Here is a 27,923-nt window from a genome sequence, read left to right on the forward strand (position 1 = left end):
AGGACAGCACACAACACCCAGCCATCACGAGGCAGAGAAAATCTCTGACCCCGCCGGGAATCGAACCCGGGAACCCGGGCGTGGGAAGCGAGAACGCTACCGCACGACACTGACACAGTCAGGAATATGGCACAAGAGGAGACGAGGTACTGGCAGAAGTAGAGCTGTCGGGACGGGGTGTGAGTCGTGCTTCAGTAACTCAGATGGAAGAGCACTCGCTCACGAAAGGCAAAGTTCCTGATTTCGAATCTCGTTCTGGCACACAGTCCTCAGTTTAGTCCAAATGCCAGTTGACGTAGTACATGAAAGTAGATGAGTTAGTGGCGCTACCCCCCAACTGTGTCACAATGAGTTTCTATGTTGTTGCGTCGTTTTTCAGCCATATTTTTCCTCAGCTTCTGTCTCTTTCAGAGGACTAATAGCTATGCCATTGACAATATCTAGAAAGCATTTTCTTCTGAATATCGGTTCCATTTGGAATTTTTGTACCACCCAATTGTCCCCTTCACACAAATTCGAAAACTGATGTGTAGAGTGTTGTCCCATACCAAAACTACACCGGTAATGTCAAATTTGCTGTTTGATATCACCAAAAATCTATGCCACTGCAATGAAAAACAGACTTACATACCTAGGCTCATAACCTGTGATCAGGCACAGTAAATGAAATTTTGTTATAAGTCGGTTTGTACAGAGGTTATTTAAATGTGTAACAGTTTGCACTAAATGGCAGGATGACAATAACGCACACAGAGGATACAAACAAAAAAAAAAAAAAAAAAAAAAAAAAAAAAAAAAAAAAAAAAAAAAGAAAGAAAACCAAAAATATTCAAAAAACAGACGTTAACACAAACCAATAAGCCATTAACATTGTATCTTTTGTTGCTGTCTGTACTTTCCTTGTCCCGTAATAGTTTTGCATGAAGACTAGCGATCTGCATATTCTGATATTTTACAGGCTCTTGCAAGACACGAATAACTGCACTTGATATAACCACTTCATCATCAAAGCAGATCTGTGTTGACGATTCACATAGATCGGGCACTTGTAAATGGAGAGTTGAACTGGCTGCTTCTGTGCCATAGGATTGTTTTACAGCTTTAGACGTATTGTCGAACCTTTGTGGCAGTTTCCTCTTCAACGGCAGAGGTGTCTTATTTAGGGTGTCAAACACTATGGGTACTGCATTCCACACGAGCTTATTATTGTCTGCATTCATGAATTGGTTTGGCTCGAAGCATGGCGAACAAAACTTAACATTATTATAAAGATAAACAGGATCTTTTCTCATAAGATGTTCTCGTCTGCTATTCACTAGCTATTTTCTGCTCCTTATTCTGCTTATTATTGTCTGCATTCATGAATTGGTTTGGCTCGAAGCATGGCGAACAAAACTTAACATTATTATAAAGATAAACAGGATCTTTTCTCATAAGATGTTCTCGTCTGCTATTCACTAGCTATTTTCTGCTCCTGAAACGAAACATTAATCATTAATGTACTTGTAGTTTGCGAGCAAATCCTGGCAATATAGTTTAGTAATATAATGGTGTATACTTCTTATGATCCTTAGGAAATATAAAAAAAGACAGATGTGGTGTTGTCTTCTTTTTGTTGCTGCAATTTATTGCGCTTCAGACACTCCCGTTTGTAAAAACCATTGTAGACACCAAAATAAACAACAACTACACGCTTACACGATCGAGCCGAACTCAACAGTTTTACCACAGTCTAACATAACAGTCTCGACACTCAGTGCTCTAAAAGCTGTTACCGTTTGACAGCTGGAGCTACACTAACGCTCTAAGCGGCGAGAAAGAAGAACTTCGGATGTGTTGTAAGCATAATGTTCGTTTTTCAGCCCTTTCCTACGTGGTTTACGAAATACTTGAATTATTTTTTTGCCTCCAAGCCTTTGTGCAATATCAGAAGACATAGATGTTTCTAAAAATGATTCTAAGATAAGCGCAAGTTGGGATAAAAATCACGAAAACAGTGACAAGTTACGACACATTCGTGAAAAATCACTTGTGACATTGGATAGAACTGCTTCTTACCAAGTTGATATAAACGGAATATAAACACATAGATTCTCTCATAAGAAGCACAGACATGTATCTCTACATGCAAAAGGGATCGACGCCGCATTTGTCTTCCGTAGACCTATTGCTTTTTATTCATTGTCGATGGTTGTCACAAGTACGACCTTCAGCTTTAAGTGGGACGAGCAACTGCCAAATAGTGGGAGAAACATACTGTTAGTGTAAAACCCAAGTCCTCAAACCAGAAACACTGCCAGAAGTGCTGTCATATGTTAAATTAGCCATTAGAGACTTCATCCAATGACATATGCACTAGTTTTTCAGTATCGGGGAAATTCTGTACCTTCTGATTTAAAAGGTGGAACATATTGTCACTTATCTCAAATTTATTCATTTTATTTGTATGCCTTCCACATACCTCTGTAATGTATACACTGACGCAAACATAAAACATTTTGACCAAACGTGTATGCCTGAGCACTGTAATATAATAAATTTAGAGCAAACAACATATTTTTGTCTTTCCATCTTGTAGATGGCATGGCAGTCTGGCTTAGCAACAAGTCAAGGGCATCTTTTTTTTTAAATATTGGGATCCTATAGTCTTCAAAATTTATTTATCCTCCTTCACTTGGTCCTCTTGATAATTTCCTTTGTTGTCTGTACTTAAAATGATAGGTACTTTCCTTGTCCCATAGCAGTTTGCGCGACGTCTAGTGATCTGCAGATTATGATATTCCACACGCTTTTTCTAGACACTAATAATTGAAATTAATTTTACTACCTCATCGTCGAAGCAGATAAATCTGGCACTGATATATAGAGAGTTGAACCGGCTGCCTCAGTGCCATAGGAGAGTTATACAGCTTTAGACGGATTGTCGTACCTTTGTGGCATTTTTCTCTTCAGTGTCAGGTGAAGTGGCTTATCTGGAATGACAAAAAGTGTGGTTAACTGCATTCCACACTAGTTTATTATTGTCTGCATTTATAAACTCGTTTTGATCGACTGTAGTGGACAAAACTTACCATTATTTAAAAAAACAGGGTCTTTTTTCATAAGATGTTCTCGTCTGCTATTCATTTTCTGCTCCTAGAACGCAGCATTAATCATTAATGTACGTGTAGTTTGCAAGCGAATCCTGACGATGCAGTTTAGTAACATGATCTCCCTCTCAGGGTCCTTAGGAAACCTAAAAACGAGAGATGTGGTATCTTCTTCTTGTTGTTGCTGCAATTTACTGCGCTACGTTACGTTTCCATTTGTAAATAGCACAGTACAATCCAAAATAAATAACTAATATTCGCTTTCACGATCGTGCCGAACGCAACAGTTTTCTTTCTGGTCGCTTGGCACGCTGTTGTCGCATTAAGTAACAAAATCGAGGCGCAGTATCGCGACTGTGACTACACGTTGCCACTTCGCTTCCTTTTCACGAATTATCTTCTGTAGAAGATCTTTGACAGAACGAAAGGGAGAACGTGTATCCTAGAAAGTAGCGTCACATTGTATGACGTCACGTTCTCAGATTAACTGTTGTTGAACTGCATGTCCCATATGGCCGTGACTGACATTTTATTGGAAAAGCCAATCAGTTTTAACTGAAAGTTAAATGAATTTAAATGCAACGTAAGCCTGAAAAACGGTAATTAATGTACCGCAATTAAAAGGTCTACTATGCTGTAAACTGTATTTGTTGAATTTCGGAAGTAGAGCTCTAATAATATGATAAAAGTTGTGAGTGTAGCAATTTTTGCGTCTGGTTTAAAAACGCTCTAGAAGGGATGTTCATTGTGTGTGTATGGAGTGCGTTAACGCTTTGCCGATGTCTCAAACCGTTCTGGCCATGAAAAACGGCGAAATGTTTGTTGTAGATCGGCTTGTAACTACAAGCAAGATTTCAGAGGGGGTCCAATACCACACTGTAACCTCTAAAAACTAATCTGAAAGATATTACAGCGTCATGTTTTTCAATGCGGATTTATTTTAAAACCGTACACTAATCCTTTCTACACCTTAACTAAAGATCACAGTTATACTTACGGAAAATGTAAACCACAATCTGTGTATCCTCACTGTCTGCTATAATTTGTAGCATCTAAAGGAAAGTGCCCAAATGCATTTTTGTTAGTCCTGTGCTTTGGTGTAACCTTGTGATTTGGGACGTTCTGTAGGCCTTGAGTAGGCGCACGTATTAAATTTCGTGCTTCCGTTCATATTTCATACCATACTGCCACATGTAATTGTCAGTTCTAGTCTTCCAAGTTTCTCGCAGTAATATTTAACAAGAAACTGTCAAAATCGATCAGAATTCGTATGATAATTGCATGCTTTGTTGAAAGACTATTGATCCATAGGCTGCCAAAGGTCCAAGGTAGTGGGTGCCCTACTAATGCCTTTATCAACCAGCATAGGAAAAATTATTGAAGTATGCCCTTTGACAGAATCCTTGCTGTGCTGAGAGGAAATATATTGTACCAATTTTATCACAAGTAGTGTAAAAGGAGGAATTCTTGTCAAGAAATTTTGAATTTCTTTTGACCAATCCTAACAAGCATAATTTTCTGTGCTTATGTCCAAGTTTAGTAGCAGTAATACTAAAAGGAATTCCATCAACACAAATAGAAGCCAGATTATATAAAGAACCACTTTTGTGCTGTTATTCTACAATGCAGTTTTTGAGAGACATAGTCTTTATTTTATGTGAATCTCAAATAAATCATTCTCTTTGAGAACTGAGAAAGAATGTAAGCAAGTTTCTTGTTGTTAGACTATAAAGACAAGATGTAATGAATTTATGTTTTATGTGGACCATAAGTGTATGGTCATAAGTGTTTGGAAACTGTACATACTGGTGTGCTCACTGGAAACACACCCTCCTGTTATGAGCAGATAAAGAGGGCCTCTGCACAGATAGCTGGTTACATTGTGTGTTAATCAATTTCATGAAGATTAATAAATGCAATATGTAATTTTGTAACCTTCCTGTCAGTGGCAGCGGTGGGGCAGAGATTGCTTGTGATGGGGTCAAGATAATACTTTGTGAGTGTGTAAAATTGTGCTCAACACAGTGTGGGTTACGTAGTGCAGCCCCCTTCACCTTAAATTTTTCATATTTAATGTGCAATTTCTTTTCTCTTTTTTTTCAGGGGGGGAGGTGGAGTGGGAAAAAACTGTCATAGTCTAGGCCACAACCCTGGTTGTTGATGTGGTTGCCACTGTGTGTGAGCAAGAGAAGAATGAAAATTTATGAATTAATTTAGTTGTGTATGTGAGAGTCCACTTTGTTTTCAAACTGTAGAGTGCTCTAAATCACTCTCACAAAGCAAGGCGTCATTGTAATTGGGGGGCTAGCTTCTGGGGAAAGTGACATCCAAATTACAACCCTGCCAGTCACATTTAGGGTTCTCATATTTTCCTAAATTGCCAAATGTTTGTTGTAGGATGAATGCTTTGAAAAAGGGCAAGGTCAGTTTTCAGACCTTGTGCTCTGTTGATAGTGGTGGTGTTGTGGATAAAACATACTGTAATCTTTCTTTCACTCAGAAGTTCAAGTATGTAGTTGCCTGCAGTGTAGAAGGTGCCTCAGAGTGCAGTGCAGCTGGTGTGCAGGTGTACTTTTGTCTGCATTGCTATGGTAATGGCAATCTATACTTTCTAGTTGCTTTGTGTTTTGCTGAGTTATTGATATTTATAGCTTTCGTCCATTTATGAAAACATTCTATAAAATACTGCTACAAATAAATTTCTTCACTGTAAACAAAATTTTGGGAAGACAACTAATTAGGCACAGATGAATAATGAATGGTCCATGGACAGCTTCATCCGTACTCAGCTAATCACTTTGTAGTGTATAGCAGGCGGTACTTCTCATTGTACCAGACATGAGGTTCTCTTCCCTTTCTACTACTTGTGTATGGTGCTAGGGAAGAATGACTGCTTAAATGCCTCTTTGCATGCTATAAATAGTTGAATCTTGTGTTCGTGGTCCCTATGAGAATGATGTGTAGAGTGCTGCTATATACCTACACTTCTAACTCAAGTATTGGTTCTTGAATTATTGCTGTTGCTAGTAGATATTTTTGAAACATTGTAATTGCCAGTAGATATGATGGATCCCATTTGCTATATTCAAGAAGAAAAGTTGTGTTATTATGCGTGTGCCAGTTCCCGGGTCGACAGAAGCGTATGATCCCACGCGTCGGCTTTGACACGTGACGTAAGGGTGTTGTCGTGTGTGACGTCATGACGGCACAGAGATTGGTTTGAGTGTGGCTGTCTCCAGTTCTGTTTTATCTTATTTTATTTATTTTTCTGATCTGTTCGTTCTGTCTCGTGAGATTTTTTTTTTTTTTAATTTTAAAACACTTATTACTTATTTTAATTATCTGTTTCCTCGAATTTCTGTTTTAGTTTATTATATTTATCTTTCTGATCTGTTCGTTCTATCCTGTGAGTGTTTTTTTTTAATTTTTTATTTATTTTTTTTTTTTTTTTAAAAAGACAAAAAACACTAATCAGCTACTGAAGCATCTTTATCTTCTATGGGTTGCAGGGGTTACGACCCCTGGGGAGGTGGGTGGGTATTCATGCATGACTGTCTTCACTTACACGTTGTAGCTACGCAAGGTGTCTAAATTTGTTTATATTTAGTTTGCCCCCCACCCAAAACACCCCATTTCCCGCGCTTGTCCCGTTAGTGTCATTAGTCTTCTTGTGCAAAGTGTGTGTGTTTGTGTTTGTTTCCGCCATATTTGTGACGTCATGGGTCAAAGCAGACGGGTGGGATCGGACACTTCCGTATTTCCCAGTTCCCAATTCAGGTGCTAATTCAGATTTCCATATGTTTGGGACAGTGTCATGTATTACTGGAAAAACCAATCACATTTGACTGAAAGTTGAGGTCCTCAGTAAAGTAAATGCACGAATCTGTGGAGTATAAATGTATGCCTGAACATTTTTTTCTGACATGTTGTTTTGCCGGATGACAAAACTACAGATGTCTCTTACTGTTTAATACTTCATAGCAATTAAGTTACTACATCATCAACATTCTATTATATGAAGGTGATTTGAAAAGTCTGAGGCTGATAATGAAAATGTAAATTTCTTTGCGTAAATCTTTCCATTTCTGAGACCTCGTACATTGGATCGTATTCAGACAGCCAGCAACAACTGACTATTGCATGGAATTGGTTACAGTTTCACAGAAAACCTGTTGAAAGTTGTACCAAAATTATGTAATTAGTGTTGCAATCTGTAAGTGAGGCTGAGAGTTTTTCTGAACACTGTCTTCAAATTTTCTTAATGCTACAGAATGATTTATAAAACTCCATATAGCTTATTTATTGATGGTGGTATTTTTCATGAATTTGCTGTGCTCATTTCAGTGTATTATGAACAATGTACCATGATACAGTTTTACAGTTTTAGCTGTAAATTGCACGGAGTTATGATAAGCAAAGGTGTATATAGCTTATTGTTGTACATATTTTAAGTAAAAAGACTGTATTGAGGACCACTGTTTCAAGGACAGCACTTCTGTGTCTAATATTTCTGATAAATTGAGAGTGATTATTTTTAACTTTGTTGGTGCCAACAGTAATTAACTTGTGCAGAGGTTAAAACTACGTGGGTCGACAGAAGCGTCCGATCCCAAGCGTCGGCTTTGACCCGTGACGTAAGGGTGTTGTCGTGTGTGACGTCATGACGATGCGGAGTTTGGTTTGTGAGTGTGGCGTGTTTGTAGATGTCGTCGTGTTGTGGTTTTTTGTGCTCTCTGGTGGTATGTTCAGGGTTTTCGTTTGTGTAGTGTAATGGGCTCAGTTTGCTTTTGCTCATTATCCAGAATTGTTCGAGTGTCGGCTGTGTTTTGTAGTGGAATTCGTTTCAGTGAGTTAACGATTTTGTGTGAAGATTAATTTAGTGTTGTTCGCTGTACATCATGTGGTAATTTTAGTAAAATTAATCAATTGTTGTTTTTGTTCAGGAATGGATATGACGGATAAAATTAACAGTGCGCAGGTCAACGGAAGTGTTCAATCCCAGTGTGTGGCTGTGTATGTTGATATCAGTATCGGGAGATGTTTTTGAGCTATATAGGCAAAGGGAAGTGTTTAACCCTAATTTATGGGATTGGGAGCTGCTGTTGAGCTATATAGGTCAAGGGAAGTGTCCGATTCCAGATGATATTGTGTTTAGTGGTATTTGGGGAGTTTTGTGATGTCAGTTTTTTTCGTCATTTTGTGTGGTTTTGTATGGGGGTGGGTGTCTAAATTTGTTTATATTTAGTTTGCCCCCACCCAAAAACACCCCATTTCCCACGCTTGTCTCGTTAGTGTCATTAGGCTTTTTGTGGAAAGTGTGTGTGTTTGTTTCTCGATGTATTTTCGTCCTCATAATGTGTACGTACCGACTTTGTATGCGCCATATTGGAATCGTGGTTTATGGTCATTTCAGCCATATTTCTGACGTCATGGGTCAGAGCAGATGGGCGGGATCGGACGCTTCCATATTTCCAACTATGTTACTATAGTATTCTTTCATCCAGCTTTATCTGGCACATTAAACATTCATCTTTGTCATCCATTAGGTTGTTGCACTTGTGATAGTTTTTTTTATACACATGTAAGAAAAACAATTAGTTTTATTCCTGTTGTAAATGTATTTTTTTCTGTCCTGGGACTGACAATCTGTTCTTTCTTTCTTTTTGGTTCTTAAGTGAGACTTCCTGCTGATATCCAAATTTGATGGTCTACAGGCCAACACAAGGACATACACTGATCAGTCAGAACGTTATGGCCAGGTACCTAATAGCCAGTATCTCCACCTTTTGCATGGATAACAGCGGTGATGCATCGTGGCGTGGAAGCCGTAAGGCCTTGGCAAGTCACCGGAGGGAGCTGGCCCCATGTCTGCTCACACAAGTCGCCTAATTCTTGTAAATTCCGGGGAGGAGACAATGAGCTCTGACATCATGTTCAATCACAGCCCAGATGTGTTCAGTCGAGTTCAGATCTAGCAAGTTGGGGCCCCAGTACTCAATTGGAACTCACCACTGTGGTCCACAGACCACTTCATCACACTCCTGGCCTTGTGACATGGTGCATTATCTTGTTGAAAAATGCTGCTGCCATCGGGAAACATGATCGTCAGGAAGGGGTGTACACGGTTTCCAGCAAGTATACAATACTCCTTGGTTGTCACGGTGCCTTGCAAAGCTCCACTGGATCCATGGATGGCCATGTGAATGTTCCCCAGAGCATAATGGACCTTCGGTCACCTTGACTCCACCCCTGGAATACAATGGATTAATGCTCTTCCATCAGCATGACAAAGAAAGCTCTGCACCAACGTCCAATGCTGATGGTCATGGGCCCATTTCAGTCATAGTTGCTGATGTCATAGTGTTAACATAGGCATGTGCACAGGTTGTCAGCTGTGGAGGCCCATCGTCTGAGGAGTTTTCAGTGCACTGTGTGTTCAGACACACTTGTACTCTGCCCAGCATTAAAGACTGATGTAGAACTAACATCAGACAGTGCACCACCTGTTCTGTTTTACCAGTTTGCCCAGCCTATGACATGACGTCTGTAATGAGAGGTGACTGCCCGACCCTATGATGTGTGGACTCGGTTTTGCTGTACAGCAAGACCATCACAATCTGCCCTCGGTCAACTGAAGCAGATCACATGGCTTCCCAATTCCACACATCGGCAGCACGCTCACTGATGTGTGTACCGAGCGTGTCTGACTAGCAGTCAGTCCTTGCCAGATGACACTGCTGTCACCTCTATGGGTTTATGTTGGTAGCAGGTCAGTGGTTGTAACATTCTGGCTGATCACTGTATATTCTCCTCTCTTCTGGGTCCCTTTGCCTGCAGAATTTATTCTTCCAATATTCTCTGTTTCATGTTGCAAACTATCAAGTAGAATTTTGTGTGTTGCTTGAGAACATTTATATCACGGATTAGTTTAAGTTGTTTTTGATAGGCTCTTCAAAGTGTGATTTAGTATCTGGACACACATACGGCGAGGGTAAGAGGCCCTTTGCACCACTTTTTGTGCAGGTTGAATTGAGTGCAGAAAAGTAGTGGCATGTAATCGTAATACTGAAATACCTGGATCAGTTTCAGCCAAACTTGGTATGCACATGATTGGTACGTGGAAAAATTGCCAACGCTTGTTTTAAGAATCATGGAAGAAGATTGTTTACATGGAAATGACTGAGAGTGTCCGAGGACTAAATTAGATTGGGTGTACTTTTCATTGCAGTAGATTCACAGTGAGGGGATCCTCCAGGATGTAGAGCATATCAGAAAACCAGAATATGCAATAAATATTTACAAACAAAAACAGATGTACTGATGTACCTTCTGTAGATAACAAATAAAATGGTCCTCATGGATGTAGCATAAATCAAAAAATCTTTAACATATTTTCATTTAGAAAGTAATAAATAACTTGTCACAAAACATTTAAATGTTCAATACATTGAGATTCATATGTTAGTTCTTAGGATATTGTAAATAGAAATATAATTTTAAACACCTGTTTACAATGATTGCATTATTGCACTAACTATGTGCAGAAGTCAGTTTGTATGTAAAACTTTAAGGTTTTTTATTACTAGTAACATATACATATACACATCAGTTGGTTCTGCTAAGAAATTCATCAGTGGAGTAAGGGTGTTGGATACCAATAAATGCTTTTGGCCCTTTTTAAACTGAATTTCATTAGTACTTAAACTTTTTATGGCTGCTGGGAAGTTATTGAAAATGTTTGTTCCTGACTAACAGATAACTTTCTGGACCCAAGTAAGTGACTATGTATTCTGATACCATGAACTGAACTGCTGACTTGGAAAACAGAAATATTTTTAATGACAAATTTCATTAACAAATAAATACATTGAGAAGCAGCAGGTCACATCCACAGTTCTCCAAACAGGACATTTTTTAGTTCAGACCACAAAGAATAATTATTATATGATTTTGGACTCCAGAAATTTTGGGTTAGTTTGATGAGTTAACCCAAAAAATAATCCCATCTGACATTATGGAGTATGTATAGAAAATATACTACTTTTTTATTTTGATATCGCATATGCCTGACAACATTTGCATTGCAGATAAAGATTTGTATATGTGCTTCAGCAGTTCTATGCTATTCTCCTCTTGGTTGATTTTATCATCAATCCCAAGGATTTAATAGTGACAGCTTCTTCTATCTGCTTGTCATCATATTTTAGGCACATACTCGCAGGAAACCTTTTACAACTTCTGAATTGTGTATAGAGTGTTTTTCATAATTTAGTGTCAAAGAATTGCCGGGAAACAATATACATCTACGTGGATACTCTGCAAATCACATTCAAGTGCCTGGCAGAGGGTTCATCGAACCACCTTCACAATTGTGTATTATTCCAATCTCGTATAGTGCGCGGAAAGAATGAACACCTATATTTTTCCGAACGAGCTCTGATATCCCTTATTTTATAGTGGTGACCGTTCCTCCCTATGTAGGTCAGTGTCAACAAAATATTTTAGCATTCAGAGGAGAAAGTTGGTGATTGGAATTTCATGAGAAGATTCCATCACAACGAAAAACACCGTTCTTTTCATGTTTTCCAGCCCTAATCCTGTATCATTTCTGTTACTCTCTCTCCCATATTTCGCGATAGTACAAAATGTCCTGCCTTTCTTTAAACTTTTTCAATGTACTCCGTCAGTTCTATCTGTTGTGGACCCCACACCGCACAGCAGTATTCTAAAAGAGGATGGACGTGTGTAGTTTACGCAGTCTCCTTAGTAGGTCTGTTACATTTTCTAAGTGTCCTGCCAATAAAACGCAGTCTTCGATTATCCTTACCCACAATATTTTCTGTGTGTTCCTTCCAATTTAAGTTGTTCATTATTGTAATACCTAGGTATTTAGTTGAATTTACAGCTTTTATATTAGACTGATTTATCATGTAACCAAATTTTAATGAGTTCCTTTTAGCACTCGTGTTGATGACCTCACACTTTTCATAATTTACGGTCAACTGCCACTTTTCGCACCATTCAGGTATCTTTTTCTAAATCATTTTGCAATTTGTTTTGATCTTCTGATGACTTTATTAGTCAATAAACGACAACATCATCTGCAAACAACTGAAGACGGCTGCTCAAATTGTCTCCAAAATCATTAATATAGATAAGGAACAGCAAAGGACCTAATCACTACCTTGGGGAACGCCAGAAATCACTTCTGTTTTACTCGATGACTTTCCGTCAGTTACTACGAACTGTGACCTCTCTGACAGGAAATCACAAATCCAGTCACATAACTGAGATGATATTCCAGCACGCAATTTCACTATGAGCCGCTTGTGTCGTACAGTGTCAAAAGCCTTCCAGAAATATGGAATCGATCTGAAATCCCTTGTCAGTAGCACTCAACACTTCATGTGAATAAAGCGCTACTTGGGTTTCACAGGAGTGATGTTTTCTAAACGCATATTGACTTTGTGTCAATAGACTGTTTTCTTTGAGGTAATTTATAATGTTCGAACACAATATATGTTCTAAAATCCTGCTGTATATCGGCGTTAATGATATGGGCCTGTAATTTAGTGGATTACTCCTACTACCTTTCTTGAATATTGATGTGACCTGTGCAACTTTCCAGTCTTTGGGTACAGTTGTAAATGATTGTTAAGTATGGAGCTAATGCATCAGCATCCTCCAAAAGGAACCTAATTGGTATACAATCTGGACCAGAAAACTTGCTTTTATTAAGTGATTTGAGTTGCTTCACTACTCAGAGGATATTTCCCTCTGCGTTACTCATGTTGGCAGCTGGTCTCGATTCGAATTCTGGAATATTTACTTCATCTTATTTTGTGAAGGCATTTCGGAACGCTGTGTTTAGTAACTCTGCTTTGTCAGTACTGCCTTCGATAGTATCTCCATTTCTATCGTGCAGAGAAGGCATTGATTGTTTCTTGCTGCTGACATACTTCACATACAACCAGAATCTCTTTGGATTTTCTGCAAAGTTTCGAAACAGAGTTTCGTTGTCGAAACTGTTAGAGGCATTTCGCATTGAAGTCTGCAGTAAATTTTCTGCTTTTGTAAAAGATTGCCAATATTGGGGATTTTGCATCTGTTTAAATTTGGCATGTTTGTTTCGTTTTTCTGCAACAGTGTTCTAACCTGTTTTGTGTACCAAGGAGGATCAGCTCCGTTGTTTGTTAATTTATTTGGTATAAATCTCTCAATTGCTGCTGATACTATTTCTTTGAATTTAAGCCACATCTGGTCTACACTTATATTATTAATTTGGAATGACTGGAGATTGTTTCTTAGGAAGGTATCAAGTGATTTTTTTGTCTGCTTTTTTGAATAGGTATATTTTTTGCTTATTTTTTGAGGATTACAATATTCAATCTCGCTACGACAACTCTGTGTTCACTAATCCCTGAATCGGTTTTGATGCTTGTTATTAACTCAGGATTATTTGTTGCTAAGAGGTCAAGTGTGTTTTCACAACTGTTTACTATTCACATGGGCCCATGAACTAATTGCTCAAAATAATTTTCAGAGGATGCGTTTAGCACAATTTTGGATGATATTTTATGCGTACCTCCAGAATAAAACATTTATTTTTGCCAACATATCGAGGTAAATTAAAGTCACCTCCAACTATTATCGTACGAGTCGGGTATGTGTTTGAAATCAAACTCAAGTTTTCTTTGAACCTTTTAGCAACTGTATCATCTGTATTGGGAGGTCATAAAAGGATCCAATTATTATTTTATTCCGGTGGCCAACGATGACCTCTGCCCATATTAACTCACAGGAAGTATCTGCTTCAATTTCGCGACAAGTTAAAGTACTTCTGACAGCAACGAACACACCACTGCCAACCATGTTTAGCCTATCCTTTCGGAACACTGTTAGGTTCTTCACTAAAATTTTGGCTGAGCTTATATACAGCTTTAGCCAGCTTTCAGTGCCTATAATAATTTGAACATCAGTGCATTCTATTAGCGCTTGGAGCTCTGGTGCTTTCCCAACACAGCTATGACAATTTACAACTGTTACACCAATGGTTCCTGTATCTACATTCTTCCTGTGTTCAGCCAGCACCCTTTGTGATTGATGCCCTTCTTGTGTTTTCCCAAGACCCTCTAATCTAAAAAACCGCCCAGTCCATGCAACACATCCCCTGCTACCCGTGTAGCTGCCTCCTGCATATAGTGAACACCTGACCTATTCAGCGGAACCCGAAACCCAACCACCCTTTGGCGCAAGTTGAGGAATCTGCAGCCTATATGGTCGCAGAACGGTCTGAGCCTCTGATTCAGACCCTCCACTCAGCTCTGTACCAGAGGTCCGCAATCGGTCCTGTCGACTATGCTGCAAATGGTCAGCTCTGCTTTCATCCTGCAAGCAAGATGGGCAGCCTTTACCACTTCTGTTAGCAGCTTAAAACCAGAGAGAATCTCTTCTGATCCAAAGTGATACACATCATTGGTACTGACGTGAGCAACCACCTACAGTTGGCTGCATCCTGTGCTCTTCATGGCATCCGGGAGGACCCTTTCCACATCTGGAATTCCATCCGGTATGCACACACAGTGCACATTGGTTTTCTTACCCTTCTTGTCAGCCAAGTCTCTAACGGGCCCCATAATGCACCTAACGTTGAAGCTCCCAACTACCAATAATCCCACCCTCTGCAATTGCCCGGATCTTGCAGGCTGAGTGGTTTCCTCTGAAACAGGACAGGTTACAGCATCTGGCTCAGCGACAGTGTCAGCCACAGACATCACCTGGAACTTGTTTGTCAGACTAACCGGGGAGGCCTTACGTGCGGCCACCTGGGAAGTCTTTTGCTGCCTACTTTGCCCTGGGGCAACCTCCCACTCGACCACAGGTGAGGGATTCAGCCTCAGTGCAAGCAGTAACTGGGTTGACCACCGGTGAGGACCAATCGGAGGACTCTGACACGCTGGATGTCCGTTGGATCCAAACAGCTGGCCCACAACGGTGGTGCCTATCCACTGTAGCCTCAAGCTGTGTAACCAAAGCCATCACGGCCTGAAGCTGAGAGCGAAGTGTCACCAACTCTACTCGCATCCGTACACAACAATCACAGTCCTTGTCCATACTAAAGGCTGTGGAAAACTAAACTATGCAGATAAACGGACTATCAGCATGTGCTGTGCAACTCTACTCTAGACCCAATGGAAATGCATGAACTGTGTATAGTAATACACAGATATTTGAAAACCTAAATACCGAAGCACTCAGGTGAAACTAAATAATTTACCCCTGATTAGGAACTTGTAATATGTCACAAAATCGGTTTACTTTCCAACGCAAATGAAAACATGACAACTGTGGCTGTTAGATATTAAATTTACATGCAGAAACTCAAGAAACTAAACTATTAAAGCACACAGATGATACAATAAAATTTTCCCCTGGTTAGGAACTCGTAAATGACTCAAAAGCGGTTACTTCCGTGTTGCTGCGTCTGCCTCGGTGGGCTACTGCTGCCTGACTAGACCATGTATTACTGTCCGTGAAAAGTCCGTCAACGTGTCTGTTGAGACTATACTTTATTTGCTACTTATTGTCATGTTTTTATCATCTGCAAACAAAACAAACTTGGCGTCTGGTAACATTAATGATGATAGAACATCGAGATATACAAGGAGGAGAAACCTTGAGACACTACATGTTATCGGTTCCCAGTTGGACATGCCTGATAGCTTTATATGTCTGTCATTCCTATTGACACCCTTTGTCTTCTGTCAGAGATATAGCACTTGAACTATTTTGCAGCATTTCCTGTACACTAAATATTCAGATTTTCTTAAAAGAATATTGTGATGTACACAGTCAAATGATTTTGGCAGCTCAAATTTGTATCAGTAACGTGCAGTTTATTATCTAATAAATTAAGGGCATTCTTACTGTATGTGTAGATAGTCTTGTCTATATTGGTGCCCTTCTTTACAGTTCCAAACTGACTTTGACCATACATTATTTGTTGTCAGATAGTTAATGTCCCTGGTCATCAGTATAATGGTAAGACATATTTAGAAACCAATTATTGAACTGCAAACCATTTCCAGGAGCAGATGTTAACTCTGGCCATAATTTGTTATGAAATACAGACTGAAGTTGAAGAAATGGCAGCAGATTAAGGAGATAGGAATAGGATAAGAAAGGAAAAAAGGCTACACAGAGTATTTTGAGAGTTTCAATAGGAGCATTAGACTACAGCTTACTGAAATTGGTGAAAAAAATATAATAAAAGGTATATGAGACTTTGGGAGATGAAATAGTGAAGGTAGCAGAAGAAAAGGATAAGACCCAGCAGAAACATTTGAACAACATGGGAGGTGCTAACTGTTGTCAATGAAAGGAGAAAATATAAAATGCACCAAAGTAAGGAGGAGAAGATAGATGCTGCTGCATATAAAAATAGTAAAGAAACCTTCAGAGAAAAGAGAACACTTGAATTAACATAAAGAGCTCAGATGGCAAGCCAGTACTAAGAAAAGAGAGAAAGCTGAGAGGTTGAGAATTGTCTAGAAGGTGCATCTTGAAGTGCTCAAATTTTTCAGAACTGGATATTTTTGTTTATTTTGAATTTACTGATTTCTCATACATTTAAGTAATGCATACAAGTTGTTATATAACATTTCTCTGTTTTAGTGTGTCTGTAACGTACTGTGTCCATATGGACACGAGGCACCATGGTACATATTGTAAATGTAATTCTTTGGCACTGAAATTCAATTACTGGTATTGTTATTAAGCAGGTTTTAATGCAAAATGTGAACAATATGATTCTTATAAATCAGTTTATAAAAACAAACAAAAGTTACTTCACACTCTTGGATTTATTGACATGTGTGGTATACTTAAAATCATTCTAGACACAATCCTACATTTTATGCAAAGTGCTGAGGACTTCTGCTTGCTGTAAAAACTGACCCATCTTCTCTTTTTCTGTTTTCTAGATGTAGTATTTTGTGACATATCTTAAATCACTTGGAACACACAGTTAGATAGGACAGATAGATCTGTCTGCTCCTTTTATGGGATTCATATATCTCTCTTTTGGTATACTTGTAAAACTTCTCTCTTGAATTCAAACTGAGTAGTCCTAGCTCCTGTCCTTTCTTGGGCTCCCAGGCACCATGTACAAATATGTCAATCAACCATGAAAGTAAAGCCCAGTACCATTTCTTCTTGGAATATTTATTATGCACATGGCAATATTTTCATCTATCCTATCTGTTGTCCTCGTGTTTATTATAAGCTGCAATAATCTGAGGATATTGTGCTTGAATTGCCTTCTTCTCTTTTGCAAAGTCTTTTACAGATGATATCAGTTCCATTCCTTCATCGTTAGATGCTGCAGGAACTGCTGAATTTGCCATGCATTTTGTGACAATGTCGTTATCCTGAGGAAGAGAAAATTCAAAATATCCCCTCTCAGTTTTAACAAACTTTTGCTTTGAAGAAGTGGGGAATATTTGGGAACTCATGTTTCCTCTAACACAGCCTCTTCCTCCATAACATTCTTCTCTTAGGGAAGGCAAACAGCAAATACTCTAAATAGGTTGTCAAAAATGAAATGGAATGATACTTACTTTGCTTCCAATGTTAGATCATCTATCACCTGAATGGTTTGGGAAGTAGGCTTACCAAATTGTTCTTCATATGTTGCATTTGCATTTGGTGATTTTCCTTGACAAAAGGGAAGACTTAAAAGATATCCAGAAGTGGTGATTAACACTGTGCTTTATCTACAAATAATACTGATTTGTCCCTGGTAAATTGCTTGCAAGAATGTCTTCCAAAATAATTTAATTATATTTCATCATAAGACAGATGTTGCCGAGGAACAAAATCCTTATTACATTTGTCTCTTCCCCTGTCATCCTCAGCACCTGAATATAATTGCTCGATCCAGGCACACTACGTAAGTTCTGTAAGCCTGCACAGTCAGATCTGGTTGCTGGCCGCGGTGGTCTCGCGGTTCTAGGCGCTCAGTCCGGAACCGCGCGACTGCTACGGTCGCAGGTTCGAATCCTGCATCGGGCATGGATGTGTGTGATGTCCTTAGGTTAGTTAGGTTTAAGTAGTTCTAAGTTCTAGGGGACTGATGACCACAGATGTTAAGCCCCATAGTGCTCAGAGCCATTTGAACCATTTTGAATCAGATCTGGTTGCAAAGATTCCGTGAGGCCTCTGTTATCAAACAAAAGATAAAAAGAAACAAAATTGATTTTGATACTTTAAAAATAATCTCTTCATAAACAAAACTTTAATCTATGGATAACAATTTCTCTAAAATGATTCTCTTAATAAACATATTTAGCCTTACTACAAATACTTTCACTCGAAGAAACAAAGAACTTTTCCATAAAACAATACACACTTCACATCAGTATGCTTCATTGCTATTGCCAAAGCACTACCTACAATACAGACTGTCACAAACACAGTGGTAATGGTAACAATGAAGTGTTAAAACAATGAATGCAGAGTTGAAAACCACTCTGACAAAATACATGATTGCCAATGTGAAAAATAGCTGTTAGCTGACAACAATGAAAGGACAGAACTTTTAAAGACTTGTGTTCACATGGACAATGGGTAAGTTAAGGGATAAAGGAACTATTACACAATAATATAGAGAGGGAGGAAGCAGTGAAGGATGCAGAAGAGTTTCACTGAGTACTCAGAGATCAAAGTGAAAAAAGACATCCAGAATGTACAGCAGTCCCTCAGAATTATAAAGATCCCATTGAGAAACAACCATGACAAAACTGTCCCACTTGGCAGATAAGGTATATGAGAAAACTGAAATACAGTCAGACTTCAAGAATAATACCAGAGAAAGCAGTCGTTTAACAGCTGTCAGTATTACAGGAACATAAGTATCAAAAGCATTTTTGTAAAATACTAATGCGAGCTATATACAGAAAAATGGAATGAATGGGAAATGTGACCTTGGGAAATCATTGTGGGTTCTGTAGACATGTAGGAACAAGGAGGCTATATCGAACTGTTAGAAAATAGATTGAAGAAAGACAAGCATGCATTTGCCTGGAGAAAGCTTTTGAAAGTGTTGCGTGGAATATATTTATTGAAATTTTGAAATTATCGCAGATAAAATACAGGAAGCAGAAAGTTATTTACAACATAAACCAAATTGAATTTAAGAGACTTGTATGATTGGTAGTTTTCGAGAAGTGGTTAATACAGATTGTAGCCTTTCCCCACATTATCCACTCTTTATGCAGAGAAATCATTAAAGGAAATCAATGAGAAATTTGGAAAGGGAATTCAAATTCAGGGAGAAGAAATAATAAAAAAAATGAGGTTCGCTGATGACATTGTATTTCTGACAGAGGTGTCAAAGTATTTCAAACACCAGTTGAAGGGAACGGGCAATCTCTTGAAAATAAGTTATAAGGTAAATGTGAACAGGGCTGAAATATAAGTAATACAGTGTAGTCAAATACATTTCACTGATATTGGGGAATGGGATTAAAAATGACTAAGCATATTAGACAGGTTTTGCTATTTGGGCAACAAAATAACATGCAGTGTCTGAAGCAGTGATGATTTAAAATACACATTGGAGACAATGGGAAGAACTTTTACAAAAAGAGAGGAACTTGTTAATACTGAATGTAAATTTTAGTCTTGGGAAGACTGTTCAGAAAATATTATAGTGGAATGTAGTCCTCTATGGAAGTAAAACCAAAAGATAAGCACTAAAGACAGGAAGAGAATTACCTTTGAAATGTGGTGCTACCAGAGAATGCTAAAGAGTTCATAAGTAGTTTGGATAACTGATGAAGGGTTACTGAAGAAAATCAGGGAGAAGAGAACTTTATGGCACAAGTGTTGCATCAACAGTTTTGATTTCACTAGGCTGCTTGGTTGTGGTCCTGATGACATGTAATGCCGTTGGAACGGGTATCGAGTCCATAACTGTGTAACACTATGAACAACCCCTGTCTTGGTTCTCAGATCTCTTCCTGTTGTGGGGCAGGGGGATATTGTGGTACTAAGGCATCTGTAACATTATTGGGGGAGAGGTTAGTTATAGGGAGGGAAGAAAACATAACTCTGTAGGAATACCAATCAAACGTAGTACATACAAGGTGAGTTAGGAGAAAATGGCCATGCTTTGGTGGGTGATAATGATTCTGAACAGAAAACTTCATATGGACATATCCCCTATTCCAAATGGTTTCCGAGATAGAACACATTAAATGTGCAGTATTTATTTTCTGTATTATTTGAACATTGTCATTGTTTGCAGTGTAATACAGTAGTGTAGAGGAAGCTGAGATGAACAATTTGGTGTGGGACTCTTGTGGTCTGTCAAGTTGGGCAAACTGTCTCATATTAATTGAAAAAAGTCTCTCTCTCTCTCTCTCTCTCTCTCTCTCTCTCTCTCTCTCTCTGTGCGTGTGTGCGCGCGCGCGTGTGTGTGTGTGTGTGTGTGTGTGTGTTTGTTTGTTTTTGAGATTTTCAGTATTTTCATGCTCTTTTTATGCAAACTATCAGTCCTAGAGAAAAAATGATTTAATGTGATTTAATTTCATACTGTGATGTGTGTTCACTGAATGTTGCAGTTTTTGAGTTATTCAGTAAAAAAGTGCAAAAGTTATATCAAATGTGTTTTGTCTTGGAAGCTATTTGGAATAGGAGGTAAGTTCATATGAAGTTTTTTTGTTAAGAATCATCACCACCCCTCAAGGAATATCTTTCCTCTTGACTCACCCTGTACATGACAATCTTTTAAGTACTGTGGATTGGTTTTAGGTCACACTATTTCCATTAAGGGCAAATCTGTTGCTTGCTCAAGAGTGATTTCACCTAAAAATATATTTATGCTTGCACCTGTAGAGGGTACTTTAAATATTGTTTATAATCAAGTTTCGTATCAAATTTGTATGAATGTGTTAAAGATTTGATTTCATTATATTTATACTCAATTTATACCTTAAAAACCATGTAGGCTAACTTCTTGGCTCTGTATTGTGTGGAGTGTAATGAGTGGCATGGGCAAAGTCTCTTGATTTTTATCTGATGGGGGATGAAACATGACTGATCTAGACATTGAGTTGAGCGCCTGTGAAAAACTCATGTTTATGTTGTTTTAGGAATGTCGTAGGATGTCCCTGACAGATCTTCTCAAATCCGTGAATACTAACAAATACCGTGAAGAGAGAGAGAAAGGATTTGTGAAGCTATTCAAGTGAGGGTTAAAGTGCTCTTATGGTGTCACCAACTCTTCCTCTGCATGCTGATGTTGGCAATTCCTTTCCATAGAACACATACGATCAGATGATAGTATACTGTAGCCAATGAAAATCACTGAATCTAATGAGTTGTTTTGGTGAATGGCATGAATTCATTACTTTTGTTTTCTTGACTCATGTAGTGTGTGGTTTGCAGTTATTGACCTGGCTATTATGGTTTGTACAGTGAGTTTCCAAGTTTCATATGTATTTCTTATATTGTATGTTGCTGAGAATATGACAAGATTTCAAAGATACTGTTTTATATTTCATTGTTATAATCTGGTTCAGTTGGCAAAGACATCAAACATGCTAAAGGATAACTGGCTGTGGTAATGGACTGATATGTAGCCTGAAGTCTAGGTTAGGTTGAACTGTTATGGTACAGTTGTGAGTTGTCAAAGTTTACGGAACATTCTGTTGTATGTGACAATATTGTGCACAATATATACCATTATGCCACCACATAATTTCATACACCCTACATCATTGATGACATTTATCAAACACCATTTTCTCATTGTTTCTGCCATCTTGTCTCATCATTAATCATCTTGACTGCAGTTACCAACTGCAGCATGCAATGTGCAAACCTTGCTGACACTAAAAGCACTTTTACTCAAATGAGACCAGTCAAAGGAGGCATTTTTGTTGCCTGATAGTGCTAGTGCAGTAGGAATGCCTGGGTGGAAAATAATTTCATCCAGCAAGAACATACATAATGATAAGTACATATGTTAAAGGGAATTTGCAATAAACATCTGTGCAGCAGACTTGGAAAATTTGATATCCTGTTGTGAAATGTTTGGGACAAAATAGTGATTTGGAAGTGAAATGATGAGTTTAGATAGGATGCAGAAGATTAAAATGATGTCACACCTATCTCATGCTCTCATGTTTGATAAATGTGTATATCATTGTGGAAGTGAAGTGAGACAGTTATTTTTATTTTATTATTATTATTATTATTTTTTTAAAGATACGCCGTAAGACAAATCTGAAAATTAAATTTTGTGCTCTGTGTTTTATATGTAGGGCTGCTGTGGTTCTTAAGACACATGTTGTCTGCTGCTTCTCTTGCCTCTGTAATCATGGAATGAAAGTCTGTAATCATCAAATGTAATAAGTCTTGCAATGTCATACATCCATGTATGTGATTTTTTTTTCTAGAGTTGGAGAATGACCCCCCATAAGTAGCAAGTAAAAAGCAGTGTTTTTGCTTGTGTGGGGACCCAGTCTCTGATAGTTTAATAAAAGAATACATTATCTATTGTGGGCTTTATTGTGCTTTATTAAAATCATGCTATTAGCCAATTTTGGCAATGACTCATTATCAAGCACCTGAAATAAATCAACGTGGAAGAGCATGACATGTCTGCACAATTCGTCATGTATAAAAAAAGCACTCCATAACTCACATAACATAACCTGCTACATCACGTATTACATGTCATGCTCATCACATTCTTTTTTGTCACTTACATGAAACCAGCAGTTGTACTCCATCATAATGTACTCTTAAGTGCAATAGCCTGACAACTAAAACAGCTGTTATGGTATTGTCAAAGATGCACTTAATTCCAAACGTTGTAAACTTATGAATAGCTATGTGTAAATACATTCCATTTCCGGTTGGTATGCCAGATATAATTGAAGTATTGTGTACTAGGTAATCGGTGACCAAAAGTCATTTAAGGGTACATATATTCTTTGCAGTTCATTAAAATCACATGTGAAAGTATAAATGTCATGACATATTGATAGAGAAAGAAACTATTTATTTCTGGTTTGCCAGATTTAATGAAAATATTCTAACGTAGGTCATCAGTGACTTCAGGTTACATACAGATACACGGAGCCCAGATTATTGACATATTGTACTGACGAATGATTCTTAAAAATACAAAATTCAAACATATTTTAAGTTTAAATTATCTGCGATAGATCTGTGGAATCAGATGACAGTTTATAAAAAAGGAATCTGCAACTATGGGTCTGCCTTTCAATAGGCCAAGATGGGTAGGCTGTGGTAATAGGAACCAATAAAGATATAGGTCTACAAGTACACTTAAAGTCCATTGCAATAACGTTGCACAGAAAAATGAGACAATATCCTTCTCAAAACCACACATATGTATCTTACATTAAGCAAAATGCGCAGCTCAAACCACATTATGCAAAGAAAAATGATGGAACCAAGTAGAAACATCTGGAAAATGCAGGTAAAAATAATTCCAAGACGTTATATGTAAAAACAAAGATGAGGTGACTCACCGAACAAAAGCGCTGGCAGGTCGATAGACACACAAACAAACACAAACATACACACATGATGTCTGCTTGTGTCTGTATGTGTGGATGGATATGTGCGTGTGTGCGAGTGTATACCTGTCCTTTTTTCCCCCTAAGGTAAGTCTTTCCGCTCCCGGGATTGGAATGACTCCTTACCCTCTCCCTTAAAACCCACTTCCTTTCGTCTTCCCCTCTCCTTCCCTCTTTCCTGATGAGGCAACAGTTTGTTGCGAAAGCTTGAATTTTGTGTGTATGTTTGTGTTTGTTTGTGTATCTATCGACCTGCCAGCGCTTTTGTTCGGTAAGTCACCTCATCTTTGTTTTTATATATAATTTTTCCCACGTGGAATGTTTCCTTCCATTATATTGATATCATTAATTCCAAGACGTATCAGATAAAAGTGTGGGACTTTTATTTATTCGAATACAAGTGCATCAAATTGTTATGCAGCTGTAAGGAAATGGCAAATGGTGGATGTTGTATATATAATCATTCTGTAAATGTAATCCCAAACTTTGTCAGTGATTATCAGCTAATGTGCTCTGTAGCACAATGTATATATGTAACTGTTATTTCAACAGTTGTTAAACTGTGGAAATATATTACATACTCGTACAGTAACACTGCTTGTCAGACTACTTGATACTGCACATCAGTGAAAATTAGCTATATAGAGTACAGACATATTTTTAATTTGTTGGCAGATAACAACTCAGGCAGTTGAGCAGAGTGAAGGTAGTACTTCCAAGACCTTGAATGCACCAGTAGGGATGATGACACATGATCCAGAGTGCACTGAAATGAACATGCCCAGTTTGGAGAACTTCTGCAGTGTATGAAATTAAAGTTTGTTTCAGTTGTGAATATGGATGCTGGACATGTCATCCTTGAATTTGAACAAAGTTGTTGATGTCACTCCCGGACATGGAACATTGCTATCTCACAATCCCATGTGGAGTGGTTAGTGTCAATGATCGCATCATTGTTCTGTTTCATTAATCTTCATGTTGCTGTAACTCCATCATTTATGGGTGAACATGTAGTTGTCTAAGATGTTGGAAAAGGAAACAGCTAGTGGGAATTTTGAAGAAAGCACTGTATAACTTTCTTTGTTCAATAGGATTATATCTTCAGAGGCTTATAAAAATTGAGTGTTTTTCTTTTCTGATTTTTTTTCTGGAATTATGTTCATTGATCATAACCATTATATAAAGATGACTATTGCTAACTGTTAATCTTGAGCAAATAAGCACTGACTGTGTTACCCATTGACTTGTTTCTCATGTGGAGAAATGTGTCCTACATGGCATTTTAGGAATTTTCTGTCAAGCTGAAGTGTGATGCAAAACATTTTACTTTCTGATCTTCCAGGTAAGGACAGAAATGCTCATGATTTCTTGATTTTTGTTATGTAGGCTCAAAAAAGCAGAGAAAGGATGATTCTTTTTGTGTACAAAGAAATATGTCATATTGCTGGAAAACAAAAATTTATGGGAAATCTTTGCATACTGCAGAGGCCTCCATCCGGCCTAACCGTGGAATGGTGGTCTTTTGTGCACTTCAGATGGTAGAAAGTGTGACTTTTAACACTTGAATCACAATTATAAAAACAAAAAACTTCTTATAAAAAACATAAAAGGAAAAGCTTAACAGTCTCAGGGTCATTTAGAGGCCAAGTGTGTTGGTGGCTAGTTATATGCATCCTTTTATGGTAAGCTATCTCTGACAGAGCTGCCATACAACATATGACTCATTAATTTTGCACTGGGAAGACAGCATATTTGACATGTGTGTTATGTTTTGTCTCTGATGACTGGTAGTGCAGTTGACTTCTTATGACTTCAGTGTCATTTGTATACGTCTTTTAATTCTTTGACTTGAAGTATAGCATTGTGATTTTGACTGCTTATCCACATTTACATTGTAAAATGTCTTCATAGCTGAAACTGTTCAGTAATACAAATGAAAACAAAGTGAAAAGAAATTTACCCCATTCAGTAACAATTAGTGTGGAAAAAAGCTATTTAAAATGATTAAAGGCTGCCCATCTGCCATAACCAGATGAGATGCAAAAATATCAAAATGTAAAATTTTTAGCTGTAATCCCATGCAATTGAATTACACATGATTCTTAACTGTAGCCAAGAGGTTGTGTTATACAAGAATCGGCAGAGCACTGAAATGTTGAACATTAGAAATTATGAGAGATGATGATTAATATTGTTTGTTAGTTGGAGCTTCCCTAAATACAGGCAGGAAAGATAGTAGAAAGCTGGAAAATAAAGTTCATTCTTGAGGAATGGTGAGCACTGATGGGATTGGTAATTGTTGAGATATAATATTTGACAGTGACAACAGCTGTGGAAGCATACATTTACATTTAGCCACTGGGATGTTTGTGCCGTCCAGCTGTTGCAAGCTTGTTCAGCGATGCAGAACGCTACCTGATTCAACACGCACATTTTGTTATCTACTAATGTGAATGTAATGGGTTCTCTCTTGCAGATTGAAAACATCCCTAATCAAACAGATGTATCCTACTGAACTTGATAAATAAATAAATAAGTATCCTTTGGGAGAACTAAGGTGCTACCAGATAAATGCTATTTGGAGGATAGACCAAGAATAAGAAGCCTTAAAATGCAGTGGACATTAAGAGAGAGATTTATAATGTTACAAACTATACACAAATGAAATGAAGTTCAACGGTAGTTACCTAAGTGCTTCTGAGCACATGATGCATGACTCTTGCAGAAAGTAACTAAAACATGCAGGAGTGTTGGGACTGTATGTTTTAAACTTTTGTAATATTTTGCCTTGTCATTCCAAGGAACATAGCCTCTCTGTTACCACAGAAATATGATTCACTCCTTTGCTAATTCAATTACTAAGCAGAAATCTAAGCAGGACAATGAGTTAATATGCTTCAATTGTCAGTGCCCCAAGGATGTCATGCAGTACTGTAAAGAAGAAATAAGTATGTTCAACAATGGTGCTGCAAGATGGCAAACAGCAATGCAATTTTATACACACTAAACAACTGTAGATAATACTGACATGCAGAAAGGAAGCCATTGCCACAATTGATGGAGATCATTCTCCAATGAACTACGATCTTATCAGTCACCGCACAGAGGTTCCAGTTGCTCACCAAGTCTTCAAAACCAGGAAAAATGAATAAGGTGACCATCTATCAAGGTGAGGTTACCATGTACGAAAACCTCCATGGAAGACAGTTGCCAAGAAACCAAGAATCGCATCAAAGTCATCATCGATAACTGACTTGCCTAGGTACTAGTTGCTTTTGGAACAATTTCTGAAACATTGATTTCAAAGGCTATCATGCTGAAGGCTGCAAATGAGAAATATGTCCAGCATAGGGGTCTAGGGGTAGCTTCTTTGATTCATAATCAAAACGTCTTCGGTCCCGGGTTCGATCCCCGCCACTGCCTAAATTTTGATAAACAATCAGCATTGGCGGCCGAAGACTTCCGGCATAAGAAGTCAGTCTCATTCTGCCAACGGCCTTGTCAAAGAGGGCGGAGGAGCAGATAGAGGTTCAGGGCACTCTCTTGTCCTAGGGGTGGGAAATTGCCCCTAAAGGCGGAAGAATCAGCAATGATCAACGACATGAGGATGTAGAAGGCAATGGAAACCACTGCATTAAAGACACGTAACGTGTATCCACAGGACATGTGGCCTGTAATTGAAGAAGTGCCATGATGATCTCTCCATTGGCAAAAGATTCTGGAATAGTCCCCCATTCGGATCTCGGGGAGGGGACTGCCAAGGGGGAGGTTACCATGAGAAAAAGATTGAATAATCAACGAAAGGATAACGTTCTACAAGTCGGGGCGTGGAATGTCAGAAGCTTGAACATGGTAGGGAAACTAGAAAATCTGAAAAGGGAAATGCAAAGGCTCAATCTAGATATAGTAGGGGTCAGTGAAGTGAAGTGGAAGGAAGACAAGGATTTCTGGTCAGATGAGTATCTGGTAATATCAACAGCAGCAGAAAATGGTATAACAGGTGTAGGATTCGTTATGAATAGGAAGGTAGGGCAGAGGGTGTGTTACTGTGAGCAGTTCAGTGACCGGGTTGTTCTAATCAGAATCGACAGCAAACCAACACCGACAACGATAGTTCAGGTATACATGCCGATGTCGCAAGCTGAAGATGAACAGATAGAGAAAGTGTATGAGGATATTGAAAAGGTAATGCAGTATGTAAAGGGGAACGAAAATCTAA

General features: G+C 38.3%; 1 protein-coding gene across 1 annotated transcript in view; it reads left to right on the forward strand.

Annotated features, from left to right (window-relative positions):
- Positions 1–3,576: 3,576 nt before the first annotated feature.
- Positions 3,577–27,923, forward strand: part of LOC124553992 (histone-lysine N-methyltransferase eggless-like) — a 374,632-nt gene continuing 350,285 nt past the window's right edge. Inside the window, exons 1-2 of the mRNA XM_047128016.1 lie at positions 3,577–3,688; positions 24,380–24,635. The gene's annotated coding sequence lies outside the window, so the exon portion shown is untranslated. The remainder of the gene's footprint in view (positions 3,689–24,379; positions 24,636–27,923) is intronic.

The sequence above is a fragment of the Schistocerca americana genome, chromosome 11 (genome assembly GCF_021461395.2).
Source record: "Schistocerca americana isolate TAMUIC-IGC-003095 chromosome 11, iqSchAmer2.1, whole genome shotgun sequence".
NCBI classification, from domain to species: Eukaryota; Metazoa; Arthropoda; class Insecta; order Orthoptera; family Acrididae; genus Schistocerca; species Schistocerca americana.